Source organism: Petaurus breviceps, unplaced genomic scaffold (assembly GCF_028583685.1).
Source record: "Petaurus breviceps papuanus isolate PSGF00001 unplaced genomic scaffold, PetGlider_PUasm1.0 64, whole genome shotgun sequence".
NCBI lineage: Eukaryota > Metazoa > Chordata > Mammalia > Diprotodontia > Petauridae > Petaurus > Petaurus breviceps.
Window position 1 is genome coordinate 2,229,183 of NW_027186428.1, and position 10,982 is coordinate 2,240,164.

Here is a 10,982-nt window from a genome sequence, read left to right on the forward strand (position 1 = left end):
GTTAAAATTGCAACTTTTTCTGGTCCCCCAACCATTCCCATCCCACCCACCCCCCTTTATAATTAGTATAGAAGTAGCCAGTATAAAGTAACAATAGCAGGTAATAAGATTGCCAAGAGGAACCTGCAAGTCACTTATAGATTCTCCATAGATTAAAGGAGCATGATGGATATTTGCAAACTGTACCACAGATTAACTAAAACTCACATCCTGAGGCTGTGTGCTACATCAGGAGAAGCCAGTTAGACCTTGCTGTAAGAACATTTTTGGTCCTGCTAGCTGCCATGGTCCATAAGCCTCAGATAAGCTCTAGACTTCTGCACTAAGACCAGCTGAACACCAAATGTTGCTGATCCATTTTGGATGATGTGGATGTGTTAATGAACTAATGCCAAGGTAGCACAGAATAGAATTAGTCTGTCCCCACCAAAACCCTATGAAAATGAGACCCCCCAAAGTCCTGATTCCCCCGGCTCCCAGCACTCTTCCACCTCCACCTGGGTCCATGCTGCTGAGGCTCTCGAATCTAATCCATGATTATAAAAATGACTTTTCCCCCTTCTCATTCTCTTCACCAGACTGCCTACCTTCCTTCACTACCTCATTCCCATCCCCATTTAGTCTACCTCCATATCCCCCCCACCCACAACTCTCCCCATTTGTCTCTGCATTTTCTGTGCCATTTGCCCCTGTACCCTCTGTGCCTTATTAAAGTGTGATTGAAACATTATTCCCCACTGCCACTGTGGCCTAGTGAGTACTCAAAGAACTGAACATGCCTGCTCCATTGCATAATTCAATAAATTACTTAGCAATTCACATGCAATGTCAACAAGAAGAGCAGACACAGAGAGTTCACTAAAGAACAAGCATACATGTAAGTTTCATATATAATCTCTTTTTTATTATTCTTTGTATGTAGAAATGATCATTTTGTTAATGATTGTTATATTCATAATTTTTAAAAGATTTTTTAAAAGGTAATCTGGACATAACGGGGGCAATGGCAGGAGATGAAGGATATCAATGGTGGTTGGTCAACCTATGAACCTAGAAAGCCAAAACAGATACAAGAACCAAGAAAAGTCAGCAAGCTCAGGGTCCCTTGTTGGGTTTAGGGATCAGGAGAAGTCTGGAATGTGAAAAATAGCATTAACCATGGCCCAGGCCCCTCACCTCCACCCCCATCCCAACAAAGGACTCAGTTCACATAGGCTGAGATACCATCTTTATCTTGTAACTAAGTCCATAGGAGGCAACTTGAAGGACTGCTAAGTAAATATTTTCCATTTACCCTGGACCTGCACTGGATAAGCATTATCTGACTTGGTAAGGTTCAGATCTTTTGTACTTCCTTCTCCTGTCCTCATGGCATGGTTTTAGTCCTTCATGAGATTGCCTGGCAATTCCCTATTGAGGATTCTCTTCCTTTTCCAAGCCTGCTGTTGGAAACATCTCCCTCTACTGGGGGGGCCAATGCCTGACTCTCCATCTTGGTAACTCTTAGAATTCTTGAACCCATGAGATAACCTCTATGACAGAAATGTCCATTCTGCAGATTGCTACTCAGAGATCATAGGATCTTAGTGTCATGGATTTAGAACAAGAAGGGACCTTAAAGGCCATTAAGTTTAACCCCCTCATTTTATAGATGAGGAAACTGAGACCCAGAGAGTGCAAGTGACTTATCCAGGGTGCTCTATTCATACTACCATACTACTTCATAAAGGAAATAGGATGACAGAAGAAGACAGATAGGAAATGGAGGTCCAGGGAACTTCCTTCTCAGGCTCTCCTGAGCAAACACAGGCTGCTTGCCATGTTCTTCTCCTCTAAATTATTCTTTTCCATTCCTAGATGGGCTGGGGGAATTTCCTTCTATCCTAATCTAGAATTCCAAGGGAGAGAAAGAATGAGAAAAGAGGGCCCATGTTTGCTCTTGTAGATCACAAGGGAGGGAGGCTTCTCTGATCAGTTTCCCCCACTTCCAGCTCTCAGAGGTCAATTGTCATGGAAGCACCCTGTAAATCATTAATTAGAGGGCTTATCAGATTGACCAGGAGCTCCATTGATCACCTCCTAGTACTATGATGAAAGACGAAAACGCTGAAACCATGTACCAAGCTCCTCTGGATCAGTTCTAAGTGGAAAAGTTAGTGCCCAGGGAAACCAACCTGATTCAGAGTGGTCTAAGACAGAGGTGTCAAATACACAGCCTGAGTACAGCCAGACCCAGATTAAAATGTAATTAGGAAATATTCAATAAAATAAATAAAAATGCAATAAAACATAGACAATGTTAATAGGTGTTTTTCTAAGTTAATATGTGCTTACAGAGACCCCTACAAACAGTTTAGAGACCTCTGCTTCTATTTGAGTTTGTCTGAACCATCTCCGGTCATCCTGATCTATATCTTGCTATTGGGTCCAGATGGCTCTGGAGGAAAAAATGAGGCTAGTGACTTTGTACAGCCTTCCCTCACTTATATCCAGTTCACTTGTAAGTCATGGCATCACCTTCCTGATGTCATAGTCCTCTTTGAGAGCAAACGACAAACCACACAACCACATACACAATTTGAGTTTGACGCCAGTGGTCTAAGGTCTGGAACTCTATCCTTAAACTAGTATTCCAATATCACTCATCAGTCAGTCAAACAGTCAACAAGCATTTATTAAATACTTACTACTGGGGCACTAGGGATACAAATACAAACAAAAAGTAAGATAGCCTTTGCTCTTAAGGAGTTTACATCCTAATGGGGGAAGATTCATTTAAAAGAGGAAAAGAAAAGCAGGAGGGGTTGAGGAAGAAGGCAGACATAAGCAGAGGGGGAGAGGACAGTGAGCATGGTAAGTAAGTCTGCAGAATGACGGATGGTTACTTAGGGCCATTCCCCAAAATGGAAGTTCTGGGTAGAACTCACTGGGGATATATTCTGGGTTTTGATACTATTCTGAGACCTGGATTTGGGGTTAGAAGACCTAGGATCTTAACTAAGAGTTTGGGTTTTGTTGTTGTTATTGTTCTTGTTGTTTTACTATTTGTGTTATCTTTGGCAAATAACTTCCCCACTCTAATCTAAGTATTTTTATCTATCATAGTATTATGGGAGCAGCTAGGTGGTGCCATAGTGCACAAAGCAATGGCCCCGGAGTCAGGAAGACTCATCTTCCTGAGTTCGAATCTAACCTCAGATACTTAATAGCTGTGTAATCCTGGGCAAGTCACTTAACCCTCTTTGCCTCAGCTTCCTCATCTGTAAAATGTGCTGAAGAAGGAAATGGCAAACCCCTCCAGTATCTTTACCAAACCCCCAAAATGGTCACATTTGAAAACCCCAAATGGTCACAAATACTGAAACAACTGAACAACATAATAGTATCATAGGGGCAGCTAGGTGGTGCAGTGAATAGAACATAGGCCCTGGAGTCAGGAAGACCTGAGTTCAAATCCGGACTCAGACACTTAACATTTATTAGCTGTGTGACCTTGAGCAAGTCACTTAATCCCAATTGCCCTACTTTCCCCCCTCCAAAAAGCAAAAACAAACAAACAAACAAAAACCCAGAAACAAAAACAAAAAACGAAACATAATAGTATCATAGTAAAATGAGGAGCCTGACCTGGAGTGCTAACCCAGAACATGAGCAGCATGTTCCAATTGCTGCCAACCTACATGGAAGAGATTGGGAAGCCTGCTTCTAGAAAGGCATGATAACATGTAATGGAAGGGTCCTGCTCCATGATTTAGAGTATCCTCAGACATACTGTCTTAGCTGACAAATGACAAGGTAAAGGGTGTTGATTGTCTGCTGAGGCAGAACCCAGAAGTGAGGGGGAAGGGGGAAGGGTGATTAAAAAGGTACTAATTGCCTAACATGAGTCTTTTTCTGTCATCTTTCCTACATGCTTACATGTGGGGTGGGGGTGTGGGGGGGTGGGGGTGAGTGGGAGAGAGAGGGGGGGGGGAGGAGAGAGAGAGAGAGAGAGAGAGAGAGAGAGAGAGAGAGAGAGAGAGAAGAAAGAGGTGGGGAGAAGGAGAGGAGACAAGAAAGAAGAGAGATAGAAGGAAGGAGATAGAGAAGGAAGGAGCAAGAAAAAAAAGAGAGAGAAAAGGAGAGAGAGGTCTTTGTTCTTTGTCTCTGTGTTTTTCCTTTAATAATAACAGAGGAGAAGCACATGGCAGACTTCACCTGTAGGTGAAGGAATATTGGATATGGCCACATCTTTGAAAGGACAAAATAGCAAGCAGCAGGATTATGGAAACTATAGTCGAGGCAGGATTTTCTTGAAACCAGATGGTGGGTCAAGATGGTGTAGTAGAAGCAGGACCTCCATGTGGCTCCGGCTTCCACCTTCCCCAATCCATGTAAAAGGGGACTCTGAACAAACTTTGGAGCTGCAGAACCCACAAAATGACACAGAGAAGCTAACTTCCCACTGAGGACAGCCCAGCATGCTGGCAGGAATGGGTCAGCGCAGTGCTCTGGGAGCCAAGCCCAGCCCCACTACGAGGCTTTAGCCCCAGGGGAGGCCTGACCAGCCACTGGCCAGAGGGACTCCAGATCAGCAGCAGCTGTGGCCGGTTCCATATTTATCAACACATAGATGTGAAGAACAAAGTGAGAGGTGCAGTCTGGACTTTGGGACTCAGTAAGTGGGAGTGTGGGGCTTTTTCCACTGGGGCAAGAAGCCACTGAGCCACCTGGAACAGCCAGCCAGCGCCATGTGGCAGCCTCAGCTCCCGGCCTACAGACTGTAGGGGGACCAAGCAATCAGTCTGAGGGATAATTGCTCTTGCTTTAACCTGCTTGGATCTGGATTGCAGTCTAGGGTGGAGGTCCTGGGGTGTGTGACCAACTTGCCAGAGAGTGAGGAGGATTCAGAGAGGACACCCAACTAATATCTCCGGCAGCTGAGAAAACCCCAGTGTTTGGAATGAAGCTCCCCTGTCTGGTGGCAGAGTCCTACTGTGGCAAAAAAGCCCAGGGGTCAAGTGACCAAGGGGCGACATGACCAGGCAAAGGAAACAAAACAACCAGAAGAATACAACATTAGATTTCAATTTTGGGGAAAAAAAGATCAAAGCATGGAACAGGAGGAAGAAAGTGAAGTCAGAACTCCTGCACCAAAAGCTTCAAAGGAAAATACAAGCTGGTTACAGGCCATAGAGGACCTTAAGAAGCAGATAAGAGAATTGGATGAAAGATTGGGAAGAGAAATGAGAACGATGCAAGAAAATTACGAAATTAGAGTCAACAGCCTGACTGAGGGAAATCTCACCTTAAAAAACAGACTAACTCAATTGGCAAAAGAGGCTCAAAAAGGCAATGAGGAGAGGAATGCCTTAAAAAACCGAATTTGCCAGATGGAAAAAGAATCTCAAAAGCTCAATGAGGAGAATCATTCCCTCAGATTTAGAATGGAGCAAAGGGAAGTTAGTGACTTTATGAGAAATCAAGATGATGTTAAACAGATCCAAACAAATGAAAGAATAAAAGGCAGTGTGAAATATCTCATTGGAAAAACCACTGACCTAAAAAACAGATCCAGGAGAGATAACTTAAAAATTATTGGACTACCTGAAAGTCATGATCAAAGAAAGAACCTAGAAATCATCCTCCAAGAAATTCTCCAGGAAAACTGCCCTAATGTTCTAGAACCAGAAGGCAAAATAGAGGTTGAAAGAGTCCACCGATCACCTCCTGAAAAAGACCCCAAAAAGAAAACTCCTAGGAATATTATAGCCAGGTTCCAGAATTCCTAGATTAAGGAGAGAATATTACAAGCAGCCAGGAAGAAACAATTTGAATATTGTGGAAACACAATTAGGATAACACAGGATCTGGCAGCTTCTACACTGAGGGATTGAAGGGCTTGGAATAGGATATTCCAGAGGTCAAAGGAGCTGGGATTAAAACCAAGAATCACCTACCCAGCAAAACTGAATATCATGTTTCAAGGGAAAATATGGTCATTCAGTGGTATAGAGGACTTTCAAGCATTCTTAATGAAAAAACCAGAGTTGAATAGAAAATTTGACATTCAGATACAAGAAGCAAGAGAAGCATTAGAAGGTACACAGGGAAAAGAAACCATAAGGAACTTATCAAAGTTGAACTATTAACATTCCTACATGGAAAAATGATAATTGTAACTGATGAAACTTTTCTCAGTATGAAAATAGTTGAAGGGAATATATATATATATATATGTCTATATATGAGGGTATATGGGCATATGAATACATATGTGAATGTGTGTATATATGTTTACAGGTATACATAGATAGAGGGCACAGGACCAATTTAACAGGAAGGGATGATACTTAAAAGGGGAAATTAAAAGGTGAGAGAGGAATATAATGAGAGGAGATGGGGAGAGACAGAATGGGGTAAACTATCTCATATAGAAGAGGCAAGGGAAAAGGAATGCAATGGAGAGGAAGAATAAGAAGGCAAAGGGAATGGGTCAACCTTATTCTCATTGAATTTGGCTCAGGGAGGGAATTACATACACACTAAATAGGGTATCTCACCCTAAAGGAGAGCAGGGGGGAAGGGGATGAGAGGGGGGATGATGGAAGGGAGGGCAGGCTGGGGGGGAGGGAAGTTGGAAGCACCCACTTTTGAAAAGGGACAGGAGCAAAGTAGAGAATAGAACAAGTGGGAGGTGGGATAGGAGCGAGGGAAATATAGTCAGTCTTTTACAATATATCTACTATGTTAATGTTTTGCATTAGCTACACATGTACAACCTATACTGAACTGCTTATCTTCCCAGTAAGGGTAGGTGACAAGGGAGGAAGGGAATGAATCTAGACTTCAAAGTTTTAAAATCAAATGTTTAAAATTATACACACACACACACACACACACATATATATATATATATATACTATTATTAATACTATGTTACATGTAATTGGGAAACAAGAGATACAGGCACTGGGGCATAGAGATCCACCATGCCCTACTGGAAAAGTCGAAGGGGGTATGGGAGAAGATATGGGAGAGAACAGAATGGAGGAGTGGATATCCTGTGGGACTGCTATTTTGGGGTGGTGGGTAGGGGAAAAATGGGGAGTAAATTTGTAACTCAAAATCTGGTGGAAATTAATGATGCAAATCAGAAGTTAATAAAGCATTTGAAAATGAAAAAAAAAAAAAAAAGAAACCAGATGGTGAAGAGCAAAGCCCTGAGTGACCTATCTGACCCAGCATACATCAATGGATCCAAAGGCATCTAAGGGGAAGCTACAGTAACAGCCATCAGCTACATCAGATTTGGAAGTAAAGTTGTCAGGAGAATGTGCCTAGCAGCATCATGGTAAGTCTGAACCCATTATTTCCTGAGATCAAGGTGATGTGAGGAGAGTGTGCCCTCAGCTGCTGAGGGAAAATGTTTGTAACTTCTGTTCTTGCTGTATCTTCTAAGCACTATCCCTTTATAAAAGCTAGTTGCAGTTAATTAGTTAAATGAAACCAGAACACTAGTCACTGGAGAATTAATATTTTTTTATTACTAAAACTTTAATTTTTTAAAAGTACAATGGAGAGGCATATGATAGGCAAGCATAGGCTACAGTATATCTTCAAAGAAGAACTGAGCAGAAGTGATAGAAGAAAGTCATCAGAGATGTATCACCAGAATGAGGTGGGCCCATCACAGAAGGAAAGCTAAGGATTTGTGGGCAGACAGCCAGTGAGGGCCGTTGGTATCTACCGTGTTTCCCCGATAATAAGACACTGTCTTATTATTTTTTTGGACAGAAAAACACCAGAGGGCTTATTTTCAGGGGAGGGCTTATTTTAATGAACATTGACAGCAATTTTAATAAACAGGTAAATGTGAACAAAAAAATGTACCTTTATTCAATAAGCAAATCACTGGGGAAGAACAGGATGACGCGCTCACTGCTGCAGCTCTGATTGGATGCAGCTCGGAGTGCGGCGTGCGTTTCACCCGGGGGGGGGGCACGGTGCATACAGAGGGTACCGTAATGTAGTGTGTAGCGCAGGGGATCACCTTCACTACAGTAGCAATCTCAATAGGGCTTATTTTCGGGGGAGGGCTTATTTTAGAGGAATCTTACACAGTAAGGGGAGGGCTTATTTTCGGGATAGGTCTTATTATCGGGGAAACACGGTATGTAATATCAGGAAATGGAGAGGAAGGACACCAGCAGGCTGGTTAATCAACTTCTATAGGAATTATGGAAGAAATGGACAAGAGGCACCCCAGGATTAAAGGTGTGGATGGATCACACTCTGCACCTCTGGACACATTTCACACACTGACAGATTCTACAAATCCTAAGTGATGAAGTTTCTTCCTCTGCTCTCCTCATTTTGTCTCTGTGTCACCAAGCACCAGTTGATTCTCAGTCTTTTAATTCTTGGGGTGAAAGTTCAAGGGACAAAAATGGATAAAACAAAGTCATGGTAACAAAAGAGGGTGAAGGACATCTTTGAAGTTCTGTTGGGGAAATGCCAAAGAATCCAGATAGCTGAGGATACATGGAAGGAGCTATGCCAAGGAAGGAGGCAGTAGGACTAATTTCTGGAGATCTGGGCACAAGGAGGGGCCTCCAAACATGAGAGGGAGAGGAGGGGATGCAACAGAGTCAGGGGACACAGCCTCACAGATCAGCTCAGGAGCCCTGTTGGTTGTGAACCATGATTTCCTTTCTGGCTCCTCTTGTGGACAATGAGGCCAACCCCAAAGAAAATCAGCCCCAGCACCAGACTCCACTCAGCATCTCACTCTGAGCAGATTCAGACTGTGCTTTCAAGTCCAAAATTACAGGTCTCTGAAGGCTGGAGTGCTCCACTTGGCAGGTTGTAATGGAAATGCAAATTTAAAGATCTTCCCCTGCCCCTAGGCTAAAGTGCACCTGGAGCCTGGGGTGGGAGGCTTGTTTTTCAGTTGATACTTTTTGATTGGCCAGTGGGTCCAAAAGGTTGTTACATTCTCTGAGCCAGGAGAAGACTATATAAGCCCTGATGTGTAGCTTTGTTTTTGGGGCTCACTTTGAGAAGTGTTCTGTGATTTGATATGGATTCTGGGAAGCCGTTGTCCAGATTCCCCCGGCTTTGAAAAACCCAGATCTTGAAACCCAGATGTTGATTTGGTATGGATGTAATGGCTGGACAGTTTGGAAAGCTGTCTACTTGATCTGTTTCTGTCTTAATAAGCCTGTATACTTTGAAGTTCGGGGTGCTAACCTTTTTCCCCTGAACTAGGTAAACGATACATATTTGACTGATTAAAGTAAGCTTGTTAACCCATTTTGAGTTGCTTTCCTTTAACAAAGCAGATCTAAGAACCTGTGCTGGCAGCCACCCTGGGAACGCTGGGGTGCTTGCTGCTACACAGGTGTAGACATCTCCACACTTGGGGGTCATTTCCAGCATCACCAGGATCTGGTAGGTCCAGTCTCCATTGCTGATCAAGCCTGTGGACACAACCCCAGCTGTCTCCTCCTGCCCATTCAGGAACCACCTGACCTCAGTGTCCCCTGGACAGAAACCAGTGACACAGCAGACAAGCAGGTTGTGATGTCCCAGGGGAGCCATCTTTGATGAATACACAATCACCTTGGGCTCAATGCGCCTGCACACTGAGAAGGGCCCTGGAGAATTAATATTGAGAAGGACATACAGGAATGCCTCAAAACAGTAGTATTAGAAAATTACCCCTGAGGGATCGGGGTACCCAGAGGGAGAAATATAGACTTGTTCAGAGACCTGACTCATTTGTATGAGTGAGTGGAATGAGGATCCTCAGAACAGTAGTATAATGCATCTAGAACTGGGAACAACCTCAGAGGCCATCAAGTCCAACATTTTCACTTTGCATCGAAGGAAAACGAGACTTAAGATGTGACTTGCCCAAGGTCACATGTATAGTGGCATGGAGAGGGGGATATGACCCAAGAACTATTGATTTCAGAACCAACATGCTTTCTACCATACCACACTGATCCTATAATCCTTTAATACTATCCAAAAGTATGAGCAACAGAAAGCAGGTTTAAGGGGTTTGGGGAGGGACTCACAGTCACATTCTGACTATATTCCCAGTAAGACAATGTTAGGTAGCTGACATTATGTCATCCTCAAACAGTATGGGCTCTTGGAAGAGTCTCAAAGGAATCAAAGCCTTAATCAAAAGGGATGAATCAAGTTTTAGAGTCAGCTAGCTCCTGGGCGACTAGGTGGTACAAGTCCTGAATCAGGAAGACTCAGCTTCCTGAGTTCAAATCTAGCCTCAGACAGTTCCTAGCTGTGTGACCCTGGGCAAGTCACTTAACCCTGTTTGCTTCATACATAAAATGAGCTGATGAAGGAAATGGCAAATCACTCTAGTGTCTTTGACAAGAAAACCCTAAATGGGGCCAAAAAGAGTCAGACATGACTGAAACAACTAAACAATAAACGATATGCCAAGCACTGTGCTAAACTCTAGGAATACAAAGAAAGGTAAAACACAACCCAACAACACAATCCAACAACACAACCCAACAACACAACACAACAACAACAAAAACAGCTTTTAGAGTTAGAGTGGAACTCAGAAATCATGGAGGTATGCCCCTGGACCCACAACTTGTAACAACTTGCTTATAATAACTCTCCAGAGATTTGAACCCATTGATTCTTTGGGACCTTGGGCAAGACCAACTTCTCTGTTGCTTGGCGTCCTCATTGTGATAATTATCATAAGAATCCTTCCAGCAGGTCTTCAGTTGAGTGCTTTGACAGGGGACTAAAGTTGCTAAAGATTCTGGGAGCTGTGTTTTTTCCAAAATTGGGAAGAGAGGAAGTTATTTTGAGATCATGATTGGAGGAGTTTTACACTATAACAGGTTTTTTGAAAGAAAGAGAGAGAGAAAGAAAGAAAGAGAGAGAGAGAAAAAGAAAGAAAGAAAGGAAGGAAGGAAGGAAGGAAGGAAGAAAGAAAGAAAGAAAGAAAG

The 10,982-nt window shown here is 43.0% G+C and overlaps 1 pseudogene; it reads right to left on the bottom strand.

Moving 5' to 3' along the window:
• Positions 1-8,640: 8,640 nt before the first annotated feature.
• Positions 8,641-10,982, bottom strand: part of LOC138173690 (HLA class II histocompatibility antigen, DRB1 beta chain pseudogene) — an 18,184-nt pseudogene continuing 15,842 nt past the window's right edge.